At 33.7% G+C, this 17,256-nt stretch overlaps 1 long non-coding RNA gene across 3 annotated transcripts in view; it reads right to left on the bottom strand.

Moving 5' to 3' along the window:
- LOC117980099 (uncharacterized) overlaps positions 1 to 17,256 on the bottom strand; it is a 180,044-nt gene that overhangs the window by 79,712 nt on the left and 83,076 nt on the right. For all 3 annotated transcript variants that reach the window (XR_004671244.3, XR_004671241.3, XR_004671242.3), the window contains one exon: positions 10,870 to 10,998. This is a non-coding gene — a long non-coding RNA (uncharacterized LOC117980099). The remainder of the gene's footprint in view (positions 1 to 10,869; positions 10,999 to 17,256) is intronic.

Genomic DNA, 17,256 nt, shown 5'->3' with positions numbered 1-17,256 from the left:
TTTCAAAATCACTCTACTCTTGAGTCTCATTTGAATTTTATTCTTTCTGTAATTAACACTAATAAGTACCTACGTGTACATAGAAAATTTCATTTTTAAAAAGTTTTTATGAAAAATAATATAACGATTCATTTAGAGTATATTGAGAAATAAAGCGAAGAGTAATTTAAGCCTCACACTCAACCAGAAATCTAAATGCCAGCTTATTATTTTTAAGACTCTCCATTTAAGAATTAACCTGTTTGAACATTGCTAAAAATGGGTAAGGGTAAACAATGGGTAAGGATAAACCTATTTCATTTTTCTAGCATTTTCTCTTGACTTTAGAAGATCATGTTTTAAAATATTACAGTTGAATATAGAATGACATACATCATGGCTGTGCATATTTATTTTTTATTATAATTGTCTGCTTTCCACTCACCCCCAATAACAAAATGGCAGGCAACTGCCTGGATGGTCAAATAGCTCTAGGAAACAAGGTAGTTTCCCCCCTTACTGAAAATCTACTACATTGGCAAAATATAGAGGTAATTTGAAGGACAAAAACAAAACAGAAGGCAAACATCGATTCTTCTCATATGATGTGAAGTTATAATTATCGTCTCATAAAAATATTAGCTTTGAATACCATTAGGAAAGTATGATAAACAATACTTATTTAGTGAGATCTATGCAAAATTAAGAAATCAAGTGCCCCATAGCCCAAATAAATCATCCCTCCATCCTTTTTTCTTGAAATATGACTTACCCACCTTTATCTTTTCACATTCAATTATTTACAAACATTCTGACTTGTTTCATCCAGTTTCCTCTCAATATTTTGTTCTTCAGCTTTCACTGAAGTTAAAACTGCTTTTACATCAGACACATATGATTTAGAATCACCAAATTCAAGGACCTATTTTCTCTCTGAATACCCATCAGTCTTTAGAGGCATTTGACACTGTTTAAACTGGGACTTAATCTATCACCTAAGACCCATTACTTGTATAAAAGCATTAAACAAGTTCCATCAGTTTTTTCTTTGCAACATTTTTCTCATGTCTTTTTCAAAAACAATGGGAATATCTTGGTCCTGAAAGTCACCTGAATTATTGTAAATATCTCCTGGCTAATATTTCTGGTTTCCTTCATCTCCTTCCATTCTTTAAACAATTCATAAATATGATTAGGATACAATGACAAATATTTTCTCCAAAGTTTCTCATGATGGGTTGAATTTTAGCTCATTAACTCAATCCAATATTTTACTCAAAGAAAATACTTGATTAAAACTAACCAGCATCTTGCCCAACTTACTATTCATATAGATTAAATTTATATGTCAACATATTTAGATGTATGTATCCTAGATAGATAATATTTTCCTGTTAACATAGCAAGGTGGCCTTTGGCAGCCAGTGTATTGGCTCCTGCTCTTCGGACACATAGTTGTTTTAAGTCATATAAAGTGATGAAGCCTCTACATGTATAAGGTGAAGAAAGATGTGAAGTCCCAAAAGCAGAGGGCTCGTTTGTAGAACAGAATAGTAGAGTAGAAATTTAATATTTTACCCCTTGTTGCTTTTCCAGTTGCTGATTATTTGAAAATTAATGGTGGTAACTCATGCAAATCATATGAATTATGCACAAAGAACAAACTAGAAGAAAATGTACCAATACTTAAGAGTTAGAAAATAATTTTAATATTCCCTTTAATACTTTGCAGTATTTTAAATTTATTACAATTACGGACATATTGGGTTTTTTATAGCTAGGAGTAAAATATGCACATCGATTAGATGTTTTGTAAGTGAGAAACCACAACTTTATAAGCTATAGTGCCTCTCCCCAGAGCAGCTGAGCAATTGAACCAATTTAGCAACTGAAGTTATTTATTGCTTTACATATTTTAAATGGACGTTTTAAGAGCAGAATCTGATTTTGAATATATAAAACAATAGACTTAAACTACTTCAATACTCATAGAAACCTTATAACTTATTATCAGAGAAATATAAACATATTATGGGAAAAGAGAATTAGTGAACCTATTTCAATATCAATGATTTATCCATCTTGTCCACATTTTATAGATATAGATAGATTTATTGGCTCAACTAAATTTTTTCCAAACATATAATTATGTTTAAGTAGATATTTTAAATTCTGTAAGAAGTAGATGGTCTTTTAGTAATGATAATTTTTTATCTTACCGTTAATCCAAGTTATCTTTTTTATTACATTTGCTTGATTTCATATTACCATTGCAATATTGAAAATTCTAAATGCATCATTCTTACAATTTCAAACATTATTTGAGCCTTGAAGAAAAGGGGAAAATCCTAAAACTCATCTCTTAATTATAAATAAAAACTGAATTTTGGCTAGGCACAGTGGCTCACACCTATAATCCCAGCACTTTGGAAGGCCGAGGTGGGTGGATCACCAGAGGTCAGGAGTTCAAGACCAGCCTGGCCAACATGATGAAACCCTGTCTCTACTAAAAATACAAAAAATTGGCTGGGTATGGTGGCAGGCACCTGTAATCCCAGCCACTTGGGAGGCTGAGGCAGGAGAATCACTTGAACCCGGGAGGTGGAGGTTGCAGTGAGCCTAGATTGTGCCACTTCACCTGGATGACAGAGTGAGACACTGTCTCAAAAAAAAAAAAAAAAAACCAAAAAACTGAATTTTAAAATCTAAGCATTCTTTTGTCTTCCATAATTTTCAAGATTTAAGATATATTAGGAATTTGTCATAATTATTCAACTATTGAAGAATGAAATCTTGAAAGTATATAAACTCAACAGCCACTACATGATTTATTTTGCTTATTTTACTAAGTCCTTCTAGATTAGCTCGCTTTAAATATTTTTTCTTTCCAATTTCTGTCCATTCTCTTTTTCCCAGTTACATACATTTTTATTTCATTCAACTATTAGTTCTGTAAGTTATAATGGAAAAACATATATCATTGTAAAGAGTGGATCATACCGTTTGTCTGATCATTTTATAATTTAGTCCAATGGGTTCAAATTCCTCCACATATGTAGCTTTAAGTCCCATTTACCACACCATTTGAAGGACTGATCACTTTCTTCATTTTGTTTTCTGTCACTCATCTCAGAATGTTATGAACCTTTTCATATTAATAATTGATAATACAGACTTCTCAGTTGTATCTATTATATAGTGATAATTTTATTCTCAGTAAAATTATTTTTCTTCTGATTACTCTATTACTCATTTACTCAATGTTAAAGAAAACATCTTAAAGGCAGTTAGATAAAAATGTCAGATTATACACAGAGGGAACCCCATCAGGCTAACAGTGGATTTCTCAGCAAAAACTTTGTAAGCCTGGAGTGATTGTGGGCATATTTTCAGCATTCTTCAAGAAAAGAAATTTCAACCAAGAAATTAATATCCCACCAAACTAAGTTTCATAAAGCAAAGAAGAAGTAGTTTCCAGACAAGCAAGCATGAAGATAATTCATTACCGCTAGACTAGCCTTACAAGAGATACAAGAGAACTAAACATGGAAACTAAAGAATGATACCTACTACCAAAAAAAACACACTTAAGTACATAGCCCACAGACCCTGTAAAGTAACTACACAATAGAAACTACAAAGCAACCAGCTAACAACATCATGATAGGATCAAAATCTCACATATCAATATTAATGTGGAATGTAAATGGTCTACATTCCCCACTTTAGGGACACAGAATAGCAAATTGGATTTAAAAAAAGAGACCTATCCACCTGCTGTCTTCAGGAAACTCATCTCACATAGAACAACACCACTAAGCACAAAGTAAGGGTTGGAGAAAGAGTTACCATGCAAACAGAAAACAAAAAACAGCAGGGATCACAATTCTTGTGACAGATAAAATAGACTTTAAACTGACAATAATAAAAAAAGACAAAGAAAGGGATTACATAATGATAAAGGGTTCAATTCAACAGGAAGACTTATCATATATATATGATATATATATATGATAAGACTTATCATATATATATATATCTATATCTATATCTCCAACATTGGAACATGTATATTCATAAAACAAGTATTGCTAGACCTATGAAAAAGCTTAAACAGCCATGCAATAATAATAAGAGACTTCAACACCTCACTGTCAGCATTAGACAGATCATTAAGGTAGAAAACTAACGAAGAAATTCTGGATTTAAACTTGATGCTTGACCAATTGTACCTAATAGACATCTACAAAATACTCTCTCCATCAACCACACATATACATTTCTCTCATTTGCACACAGAACACACTCCAAAATTGATCACATGCTTGGCCATATAGTAAGTCTCTAGCAAGCCTCAGACCAGATGGCTTCACCGCTCAATTCTACCAGAAGTACATAGAAGAAATTGTACCAATTTTGCTGAAACTACTCCAAAAAATGGAGGAAAAGGAACTCTTCGCTCACTCATTCTACAAAACCAGCATCACCCTGATCCCAAAACCTGGCAAAAATACAATGAAGAAAAAAACTACAGGACAATATCCCTGATGAACATAGATGGAAAAATCTTCAACAAAATACTAACAAACCAATTCCTACAATACATCAAAAAGTTAATTCACCATGATCAAGTAGATTTCATTCCTGGGATGCAAAGTTGACTCAACATATGCAAAACAATAGAAGTGATTTACCACATAAACAGAATTAAAAACCAAAACCATGTGATTGTCTCAATAGACAGAGAAAAGCTTTCAGTAAAATCCAACTTCCCTTCATGATAAAAACCTTCAAGAAACTAAGCATCAATGAAACATACCTCAAAATAGTAACAGTCTATGACAAACCCACAACTAACCTTATATTAAATGGGCAAAAACTGGAAGTATTCTCCTCGAGAACTGGAACAAGACAAGGATACTCACTCCCACCACTCCTACTCAGTATAGTACTAGAAGTGCTAGTCAGAGCAGTCAGGCAACAGAAAGAAATAAAAGGCACTAATGATTCCACCAAAAGCCTCCTGGAACTGATAAACGACTTCAGTAAAGTTTCAGAATACAAAATCGATTTACAGAAATCAGTAGCATTTCTGTACATTAATAACATTCAAGCTGAGAGCCAAATCAAGATTGTATTTTCCTTTTCTTTGTTAAAATGGCAATAGTGCCCAAATAAATCTACAGATTCAATGCTATTCCTACCAAACTGCCAAGGGCATTTTTCACAGAACTAGAAAAAACTACTCTAAAATTTATATGAAACCAAAAAAGATTCTGAATAGCCTAAATAATCCTAAGCAAAAGAATAAAGCCACAGGCATCACATTACCTGACTTCAAACTATACAGTAAGGCTACAGTAATCAAAACAGCATGGTACTGTAGAAAAACAGACACATAAACCAACAGAACAGAGAACACAGGAATAAAGCTGCACAGCTACAAGCATCTGATTTCCAGCACAGTTGACAAAAAGAAGCAATAGAGAAAGTACCGCCTATTCAAAATGTACGACCTCAGAAATACAAGAATCCTAGAATAAAAGCTTGGAAGCACCATTCTGGACATTGGCCTTGAGAAAGAATTAGTGACTAAGTCTTCAAAAGCAATTTCAACAAAAATTGACAAGTGAGACCTAATTAAACTAAAGAGTTTCTGCTCAGCAAAAGAAACTACCAAAAGAGAAAACAGACAACCTACAAGAACAGGAGAAAATATTTGCAAAACTGTACATCCAACAAAGGTCTAATATCCAGGATCTATAAGAAATTTAAACCAACAAGAAAGAAAAACAACTCCACTAAAAATGGGCAAAAGCCATGTACGACACTTCTCAAAAGAAGACATACAAGTGGCCAAAAACATACTCTACATCACTAATCATCAGAGAAATGCAAATCAAAACCACAATGAGATTTCCTCTCACACCAATCAGAATGGCTATTATTAAAAAAGTAAAAAAAAAAAAAGAAACAAAACTAAAACAGCAGATGTTGGCAAGGCTATAGAGAAAAGGGAACACTTACAGACCATTGTTGAGAATCTATATTAGCTCAACTTCTGTGGAAAGTAATTTGGAGGTTTCTCAAAGCACTTAAAACAGAGCTATCATTTGACCTAGCAGTCCCATTACTGGGTATATAGGCAAAAGAAAATAAGTAATTCTTCTAAAAAGACACATGCACTCGCATGGTCATTGAAGTACTATACACAATAGCAAAGACATGGAATCAACCTAAGTGCCCATCAGTGGTGGACTGGATAAAGAAAATGTGGCACACATACACCAAGAAATACTATACAGCCATAAAAAGAATAAATCTTGTCCTTTGTCACAACATGAATGCAGCTGGAGGCCATTATCCTAAGTGAAATAACACAGAAACAGAAAACCAAATACTGCATTTTATCACTTACAACTGAGAGCTAATGATCAAGTTCTCATGGACATAAAGATGGCAACATGAAAACTGGAGATTACTAGAGAGGGGAGGGTGGAAGTGGGACAAGGGTTGGAAAAGTAACTATTGGCTACTATGCTCAGTACCTGGGAGATGAGATTACAAGCATCATGCAATATACCAAGGTAACAAACCTGCACATGTACCCTCTGAGTCTAAAATAAAAGTTGAAAAAAATAATAATAAATACAACTATAAAACATTGTTGAGAGGAATGAAATGTTATATAAATAAATGTAGGAATATATACTATAAAAATATTATACCTAGCAGAAATGGCACAGACATGACCAAAGCCTAAAACTAGACAGTAGCAGCCCTGGATGCTTCCTGGACTTTCTTTTCAATACCAGCAGCTGAAGGGATTTTCCACCAGGGTGGAGCTGATGTCATATATGATAGAGTTCTAGTGATAAGTTATTAATAAACTGTACTCTGATGATGGCATAGACCAATTATTTTTACATTTGACACTATATTATTTATAATTTCTTAGGAAAAGATACCAAAGGATAAAAGACACATGAATGTGTATGTGCACACACACACGCACACATTTACATGTTTACGTATCTAGGATGAAAGTTTTCCCTTTTTATTCAGGTCTTATGGAGCTCCATGAATCAGATATTCAAATAGAAAACTGTTTTGTTCCTGATCATTTTGATATTCTCTATTATATTGGTGGATTCCCAATGAAAGCTATAGTTCTCCAAGGAGCTATTTTCATGCTCAGATGATTTGGCCCTGGATAATTCTCTTTACGACATATATACGACTAAGAGTTTGAAATAATTTTAATGAAGAATTCCATCTGGTACATAAGTTAATTTTCAATACCAGGAACTTATGATTTACCTTTACATATTATTAGAGCTAATGTTTATTGTGTTCCTACTATGCACCAGGTACAGAAGGTTATCAAATCACATTCTCTTCACAGGGTAGGTGCTATTATTTTTGTTTTACTTTTGACACAACTGAGATTGAAAGAGGATGAATAACCTACCCAAGGCTATACAGCAAGTGTCTGATTGACTTGACTCAAACGTCCTCTTATTTGTATGCCTTGGTTTATGTCTTTCATAAAGCTGAATTTTAGATTATGTTTTATCATAACTCTGAAATGACTCTTATTTCTGCTGAAAACTCAGTGGAGCTTCAAAGACAAATATTCCCTCATATATATAGAAAGGCCATACCAAAATAATTAAAGCAAGTGAAAGCTAAAGTAACATTTTTGTTTTTTATAACAGCCAGATACAGAAACATGGTTCAGAGTAAGTCAAAGGAACCCACTACTGGAGCTAACACATTTGTCAAAACTGTCCACTCGCTCACCAATAACAAAAGTCTCTACAAGAGGTACTTGTCAAGTAAGACTTACAGCACAGACAAACAGAATAAATTTGGTCTTCTAAAACAAGACTATTCCCAAAAGACACCACGACTTTTCAATGTATTCTTTTTGTAAAAGTAACATTACTAACAATGCTGGTTCTTGCCACCACCTTTCCAGAGGAAGAGTGAGTGAATGACCATAATCTGGTCAGAAGATCCTCAGTCCAAGAAACCAGAGGTCCTTTACAAAAATATACTTCTTACTGTAAATGTTAAAAAAAAAAAGCAGTATATGGGCAGGGCATGACAGCTCATGTCATAATTCCAGCACTTTGGGAGGCTGAGGTGGGAGGATTGCTTGAACCCAGGAATTCGAGGCCAGACTGGAAAACATGATGAGACTCCATCTCTACAAAAAACTTAAAAATTAGCTGGGCATGGTGGTGCACACCTGTGGTCCCAGCTGCTTGGGAGGCTGAGGCAGGAGCCTAAGAGATCTTGAGCCTAAGAGATCACAAGAGATCACAGCTGCAGTGGGCCATGTTCACACCACTGCACTCCAGCCTGGATGACAGAGCAAGATTCTGTCTCAAAAAAAAAAAGAGGCATTATGGTTATAATTATCTAATTACTTCCTAATTATTTTTTATTCTCTAGAAATTAAGTTTACACAAAATAAGTTTTCATCCTACTATGAAGTTACTTTTTAACATTCATTCTAAATAAAATCGTGTCCAGAGATGGGTAGAATGGAAAACTTCAAAAACTCATCAGATGAACTGGCAATGTTGCCAGCTTAGAGATGATTTATAAATTACTTCTACCTAAAAAATAATGGGCTAAATAATTCAGGTAAAAAATACGTAAAATTCATTAAATTGAAGTCCTTTGACAAGTTACTTGCCTCTCCAGGACTCTGATTTTTATAATTTTAAAAGGTATCTGACTACATCATCTAATATAGTAATTTCCGTGCGTGTGTGTGTGTGTGAGGGAGTGGTGGCAGAGAGGCTGTGAAATGTGTTACCGCTGACTCTTCTACTATCAGAGTCTCCTGGTTAGCTTTTTTCATACTGCAATCATGCTTTTTGCTCCTCAGAGATTCTAACACAGCCTCCCAGATGCACACCTTCTCAGTAAGAGGAGCACTTGTGATCTCTCAGGTTCTCATGGATGATGAGTGTGTATTTTATCACTTAGACTTGTATGGGTGAGAAAAATACTAAAACCCACCAATACATCTGCACAAAAGTACAACTTCCTTACAATAGTTCACTCCAGGAGGCCCTAAATAATCATTTACCTGAAACACCTGTAGATAACTTAAGAAACCCTTATGAGGATATAAGAAATTACTTGCTCACATGGTGGAATAATTTATGTGAAGTTATGGAAAGTCATAAAACCACAAGTTTTTGTGTGTGTAGGGATATCTGAAAATTAAGCCTAGATCTTTTGTGCCCAGTTCAGACAGATGCTTAGTTTTCCAAAGAGATTTGAAAAGGATTTACCAGGATGTAACAAATGTGCTGGTAGTAAAATTAATTGCTTTATTTTATGCTTTTGATATAATTTTATTATGCTAAGGATATTTCATGAATTAGTAATACTAGCAACAAATTACCAGGTTTTAAAACAAAATATCCAGTGCTATAATGATGTAACATGATAAGATGAATGTTAAGAATGGTAAGGAAGTGACATCTCTCCCACCTATGTGTAGGCAGAACAGCTGTCAAAGACAGTTTCCCTACCTTCTTCCCTAAGGGAAAACATTTTTGTTATTTTGAGACGCAGTTTCGCTCTTGTTGCCCAGGCTGGAGTGCAGTGGCATGATCTCGGCTCCCTGCAACCTCCACCTCCTGGGTTCAAGCGATTCTCCTGCCTCAGCCTCCCGAGTAACTGGGATTACAGGCATGTGCCACCACTAGCTAATTTTGTATTTTTAGTAGAGATGGGTTTCTCCATGTTGGTCGGGCTAGTCTCAAACTCCCAACCTCAGATGATCCACCCACCTCAACCTCCCCAAGTGCTGGGATTACAGGCGTGAGCCACTGTGCCCAGCAGGGAAAACAGTTTAATCTTTGGGAACACTTTCTTTTTGTACATGTGTCATATAATTTCATGAATATATTTCTATATAAATCTAGAAAAGGAAAGGGTAGGTGCACTTAAAAATAATAACATAAAAAGAAAAAAGGGAAGAATCAGGGCATAGTGATGTTTCTTTTGACTTGCAGTCAACAAAAGATTTGTATTCTATAAAATGTAGTTGGTTATATCATAATAGCATAAGAAGGCAAACTTCAAGTAAGATATTGATTATATAAGACATTTGGTTATATATTGAAATTTGTCAGTGCTGTTGAAGTACATAGAGGATTCCCCTATAGCTACTTTTTAGTGAAATTGAATTACACAGGATATGAATAAGACGTTATAAAGGTGGAGAAGGAAGGGAACAACTGATCTCTGAATAAATAAAATGCCATTGGTTAAAGTGAGTCTGTATGGTGTCTCTAGCCACTTTTTAAAATTTAAGATAAAAACAAATATTTAATAAGTGGAAGGAATTTCACATGCCATTTCCACTCAAAGAGCATATCAGTGTTTCCCTTGCACCTATTTGGCAACTTCCTAAATATATTTTCTACAAATAGTGTCTTTGAAATTACACAAGTAAGATATAACAATGGTTGCACATAGTCAAAAAATATTTTGCTGTGTTTTTAAAAATAATCGTTGTTAGTGCTATTTACAAAATGAAGAGACAAAAGACAGACTATGAAAATGTGGGGTTTCTAATACTAACATCATTTTTATAGTAAATAATGTCGGAGAAATCAATTGCTTATAAATAAAATAAGGTATAACAACTCAAAGACATAATTTTGAACGTCATCTAAATGCACAGTAAGTTTTTTTGATTTTTACTTCTTGTCTGGAACAAAATTAGAATAACATTTCGGTGGCAGTCCAAACCAATGTGATTACATGACATTGGCAGGTGACAGCCTCACATCAATGACCTAGTAAGATTCTTATGCCAAGCTCTGTCCTAAGAAAAATTTGGATGACATAAATTACCTGTCTTGCTTGTCCACACAATGGAAATTCTCAATATACTTTTCAAGTGTGTTGTTTACTTTATTGGGGGAATTCCATCACCATTTGAGGTTTCTCCATAGATAATTTAGTTCTTCTTCCAGAATAAGTCTGAAAGGAGACATTTACACCATGAGCCTTTTTCTGAGGAATAACAGAATTGTACATGATTAAAATATAATAAACTTTAGGAACAGAAATCATGAACACTGGGATTTTTTTTCAAAATTATGTTTATATTTAAATCATTAAATCAAAATTTTATTTTATAATTAGTAAAAAGAAGTTAATTTTATTTTAAACATCAATAGAAAGAAAAAGTACCAGGTAAAACAAAGAACAAGATATCAAAGCAAGCAACCTCTAATGTGTCCATTAAAATATTACATAGATAATTTTAGCCCTTTTTCTCTAAGCTTATCCTCAGCAGTAAAATTCCCAACTTTTGGCCAATGCTCCCATTTAAACCTGTTTTTATTTACACTGAGTCGGTGAAAACCAGATTTTTAAATTAAACTGCCTTATACTTTCCTGGTTTTCAGAAGAATTTATTCTCAACTCAAGATCATCTTTCTATAGGGTTTTTTCTAGTACTATTTCATTTCTTCTTTCTGCTAGCTATTAATGAAAGAGCATTTATTATGAACCAAAAGCTGTTAGTACATATTAAAGACTTTAAACAAATATTTTTCCAAAGTACATGCATCCGTCTGGTCCTCTATGATCTCTTTAAAGTCTTTATGAAACAAAGATCCATTAGTTAATTAATGATTCGTCTCAGAGGAAGGCGTTTGAAGATGTAAAAGTTTAATAAAGCAAGGGACAGTGAGACAGTGGCATTTCTAATTAGAAAGGTGAATTCATTAAAGAGAACTCACAAAGAAAAGAAAGTATGTTCAACTAAGGTCAAATAATACTGCAATGAGAGGCTACCTCTACATCTTTGTCAAACATTTCAAATCAGGCCTAGAAGAAGAAGCATTCAACACAACTGTAGTTCTTTGTTTTACTTAACTTTATTACTCCCCTAGATTTTTATCATATGTGACCCTAGGAAAGAAAGAATATCTAAAGGAAAGATATCGCCTGTTCTGAATACACAACTGTGATATAAGTGAAAAAACATAGTTTCTGGATTACATTTCTAAAATCTTTCCAATAGCAATTTGATCTCAAGTTTGTTCTTTTTCTCAAGGAATCTTGTCGGATGAGATTCCTACTGTCCAGACACATAATCAATCTCCTGTGCAACAATGGAGAACTACACAGATTCATTTTATAGAAATAGATATGGCTTGAATTTTTTTTTATTATGTTACTTCTTGGCTGAAAAGATTCAGTAAAACACAGTATGTGAAGAATAAATATTGCAGATTCTAAATGCATTTTAAAAAAATATAATGGAATTTCTTAAAATTGAAATATAATACCTAAAATGCAGAAACTTTCTGGGTTAATTTAACTTATTTTCATAGACCATACAATCTATTTGACTTCACTAAAATTATGTTAATTATAGATTTTTTAAAATATGGATATATTAAAGACAATAGAACAGTTTCTCAAATTAACTTTCCTTTACAATTACCTGCTTCTTGAGATTACATAAAATTACTACTCCTTAAAAAAAGTCATATCTTTTTAATTGATTTATTAAGGACAGCTACAGTAGATAGACTTAATATAATTAATTGCCATGCATGTGGAGTAATTTTGTATACATGAATTGAATTCCATCCATGTATTCAATGTAATTTTCATTATTATTTTTAAAATAGAAAACATTCATATAAAAATTACTTTATGCCAGTAACTACTCTAGAAGATTTTTGTATATATTATTAGGTTGGTGCAAAAGTAATTGTGGCTTTTGCCATACTTTTAACTCACAATTATCTTTTTTTACCAATAGGGTAACAGAGGTAGGGAAAGGTCTACTAACTTGCCATTAAGTACTAGACCTGAATTCAAAACAGACTCTTACGACAATATCTCTGTTCTTAACCTCCATTCTGTACTTCCTAGGAATTTTTTCCTTATGCTAACAGTAATTTGAGTGGGATTATATTAATGAGAAATGATTTCCTAAATATTATTTACTTGCTATCTTATGAAAACATTATATATGCTTAGGTGGATTCAGATATTGATAATTTTTCTGTCATGGGTAGTCCCTCATTCAGAACCATTCTCAATTATTTCCCTAAAATATCTACTGAATTGTTAAATGAATACATGGAAAAATTAAATATTAAGTTATCAAAACACATGTTTGATATAAAAAAGATCTGATGTAATTTTACTTTTCGAATTGTGGCATGAGGAGTTCTGTGGCCCAGTGCCCCCAAGAAACAGCCACAACTTGAGAAAGTATAACACATGAAAATTTATATTTTAAAAAGTCACCATTTTAAGTTTCTGGCAATTTTCCTAAGGGCATACAACAAATGAAGAAACATTTACTTAAGAAAATCAACTAAATTTTGGTAATGTCAGAGGTGTTCAAACAAGAGCTACTCCATCTTGAATAGGGGCTGGGTAAAATGAGACTGAGACTTACTGGGCTCTATTCCCAGGAGGTTAGGGATTCTTAGTCACAGAACGAGATAGGAGGTTGGCAAGAATTGTATTACAAGATAACAGGTCATAAACGCCCTGTTGATAAAACAGGGTGTGATAAAGAAGCTGGTCAAAACCTACCAAAACCAAGATGGAGATGACAGTGACCTCTGGAAGTCCTCACTACTCATTATTATAATGCATTAACATGCTAAAAGACACTCCCACCAATGCCATGACAGTTTACAAATGCAATGACAATGTCCAGAAGTTATCCTATATAGTCTAAATAGGGGCGGACCCTCAGTTCTGGAATTTCCTGCCTCTTTCCCAGAAAACTCATAAATAATCCAGCCTTTGTTTAGCATATAGTCAAAAAATAACTATACCTATGGAGTAGCCATTCTTTAATTTCTTTACTTCTTTAATAAACTTGCTTTCACTTTATGAACTTATCCAAAATTCTTTCTTGCTCAAGATCCAAGAAACCTCTCTTGGAGTCTGGATTTGGATCCCTACTGGTAACAGTAAGAATATCCAGTGATACTTGAGCCACAACCCACTTCTTCTACCTTACACACACACACAGTTTAAACTAATGGAAGTTCCACTTGGAGTGCATGTGGCCAAGGAAATGGGCTCCCTCTTCTCCCAGCTCCCTGTCAATGGCTATGATATTTCTCTTGGAGGGGCACTGAGCCAGCATTTCTCATTTCTCACTCCCTCTAGCTAGTTGTTACAGACACTAAATTCTAGATGAGTGAAGCCAAGACAGCAAGGGCTTCTTTTTTCCACCCAGCCTTGACTCATGAATCAGAATATTATTTAATAATACAGATGTGGCAGGCCAATAATACAATGATACAGGTAATGAGGTAATACCTCATTACCTTTGCCACACCTCACTGATAGGAGGCTCCATAATGGGAAAGACAATTTTACAGGACCAGACGTTACTGTCCAAAGCCTGCATCCCACTCATAGAATAGGAATGCTACTCTAAGAGTAGTGAGTCACTATTCTTGCCCCCAGTTCATTAGCAGTGGCTTAGAGATTTGACCTGGGGAAACAGAGAGACCACAAGAAGAGACGACTTCAAAGCTTTCTCAAAATACTAAGTTCAATTGAACGGACTGCAGGGAAGTTCAAGTTTAAGGGAGCTCCCTAAAACAATGGATATTTTTGTGGTAAGCTATTAAGAAGAGGCTAGTAGCTATATAAGAGTAACAGCCAAACTGTAGATCACCCAGTTTATCAGGGTGAACACCTAAGAATAGCTCTCTTCTGTTAGAACAAACCTCAAGGAGGGAACTGGAAAACTACTCCTGCAAAGGACTTAAATTTAATTGGATCAGGCTCTGGAACAATTTATGCCCCAGGACATTTTCAAAAACAATAGGGCAATCGCCACCAATCAGTGGAGTTCAACAACCAGGTGTGAAATTCACAGAGAGAGCATAACAGAAAGATTAGGCAAAAGAAAAATAAAAACAGACCTACTAAAGCTAAAATCAATGACATTCCACACTAATCCTGCATATCCCCAGAGTTGAGCCCCCTAGGAGCAACAACAGAGGCTTCACACTGCAGAGGAAACTAACTTAAAAATTCTCTAGCCAAGTCACTAAACAAATAAATAATAAAACAAGCCCTGAGAGTGGGAGAATCAGTCAACAGAATTGTAACAATATGTTTTAAAAATACCCACTTCTTAAGGAAACAAAACTATAAGACATGGAAAGAAACAGAAAAGTATGACCTGTATACAAGAAAAAGAAAAAAGATAAGAGACACTGTCTACAAGAAGGCCCAGGTATCAAACTTAGTAGGCAAAGACTTCAAAACAGCCATTATAAATATATTCAAAGAACTATAGAAAGCCTATTGAAAAAAAAGTATGACAATGTCTCATGAAATAAGAAAATTTAAGTAAAGTGATAAAAATTGTGAAAAAGAACAAAATATAAATTTTGGAATTAAAGAGTGTAATAATGAAAATTTAAAATGCACTAGAGAGACTCAATAGTATATTTCAACTTCAGAAGAAAAAAATCAGCTAATGTGAAGATATATTGATAGAGTTTATGCAATCTGAAGAACAAAGAGAAAAAAATAATGCAGAAAAATGAACAGAGCCTCAGAGTAACATGGGAAGCAATTAAGTGCATCAACATACACGGAATGAAATTAACAGGAGAAAAGAGAGAAAAAGGAAGTTGAAAATAGAACATGTATGGTATCTAATGTAGGATCATGTGTGTTTTATTGCCACGAGTCTTTCATCATTTTAGATCTGATACCTTTCCATAAACCTTTGTCTCTTACTAGATGGGCATTTTTTAAGAATACAACCTGCTTCATTTTGTCAATAGAACGTGCCTCATTGCGTTTGTGTGATGTTGTCCCATGGTAAGATTCAACGTATGCATTCCCTGATAGAATAGTACATATGGACTGTCCCTTTCAGATCATCGCAGTGGCACACAGTATCTAACTGAGTCTCACTGGTAATGTTTATCCTGACCACCAAGTCTAGGGATTTTTCCAATTTCTCCATCTTAAAGTTATATTTTTCTTATGCAAAAATTAAGCAATCTGTGAAAGGACAATTTAAGATGATGCAAATATCCTACTCTTCATTGAAACTAGGTTTAGCATTAATTATTCTCACCTGAACCAATCTTTGCTATAATGGAGCATAGTTTTATTTTCTATTTTAAATGCTTTAATTACATTTTCAAAAATGAAAGTCAGTTAAGTTTAAATTATCTTGAATTAAATTTTTAATATTATACCTTATACTTGGAACTCGTATTTTTCCACTTAGTTTTGATAGGTAATATTTAACATTTTAGAATAAAAATAACCTTTTGAAAAGAAATGAAAGTAACCACATTTTTTGTTTATAAATTTTGTGTAATTTGCATCTTTAATTATGCCTTCATTATATTTTGTTGCTGAATACCCAGATCAATTCTAATAAAACACAGATTATGTAAAAATCTTGACTAATATCAGTAATTTTGTGTACATGTGGGAAATAAAAATAACATGAAATAAACACATAACTTGTGAATATTGTTATTTTATTTCTAATCATACCATTGTTGGCTTATCAATAGTATACACAGCTATGTATACTAATACTTAACTGCAGTCTTCTTTTTTAAAAATAATCTGAATGTATATTATTTTTTAAAAAATGTTAGATTCATGGGGCAGATATGCATGTTTGCTACATGAGTACATTGCATGATGCTGAGGTTTGAGCTTCTAATGATCCCATCACTCAAGTAGTGAACATAATATCCAATAGCTAGTTGTTCACCCCTTGACTCCCTCCCTCTCAAGTCTTCAATAAACCTTAGTTCACACGTTTGGGTATTTTTTTAATGAAGGTATATTTGTCAAAGTATGAGGATAAAATATATGTTATTTAGCAGAAAATGACCTTTACTTATAATATTTAAATATTTAGACATGACATATGTGGGCTTTCATATGCACATTTATTTTGGGCCCTGCAAAATTTAGGGGTAGGCCTGGTGGTGAGGCTGCCATCTCTCCAGAAAAACCCAAGTTGAGAGATAACCAGAATATTTTGGGTAGTGCAGATCACATTCACTGGGATTTTATTCAAAGCAAGAGATAGGGTGTTTCTTCCTAAAGTAAATTATTTAAGTTATCACTCATTCAAAGTTAATATGTAGAGAGAAGATATTAAGAATTATAAGACATAAAGAAAAGATATAAAGATCAGAGCAGATCAGCATGATCATTTGCTAGAATCAAACATCTCCATCTTGGTGT

This window comes from Pan paniscus, chromosome 3, assembly GCF_029289425.2.
Source record: "Pan paniscus chromosome 3, NHGRI_mPanPan1-v2.0_pri, whole genome shotgun sequence".
Lineage (NCBI taxonomy): Eukaryota > Metazoa > Chordata > Mammalia > Primates > Hominidae > Pan > Pan paniscus.
This window is presented reverse-complemented; position numbering and strand designations above follow the sequence as displayed.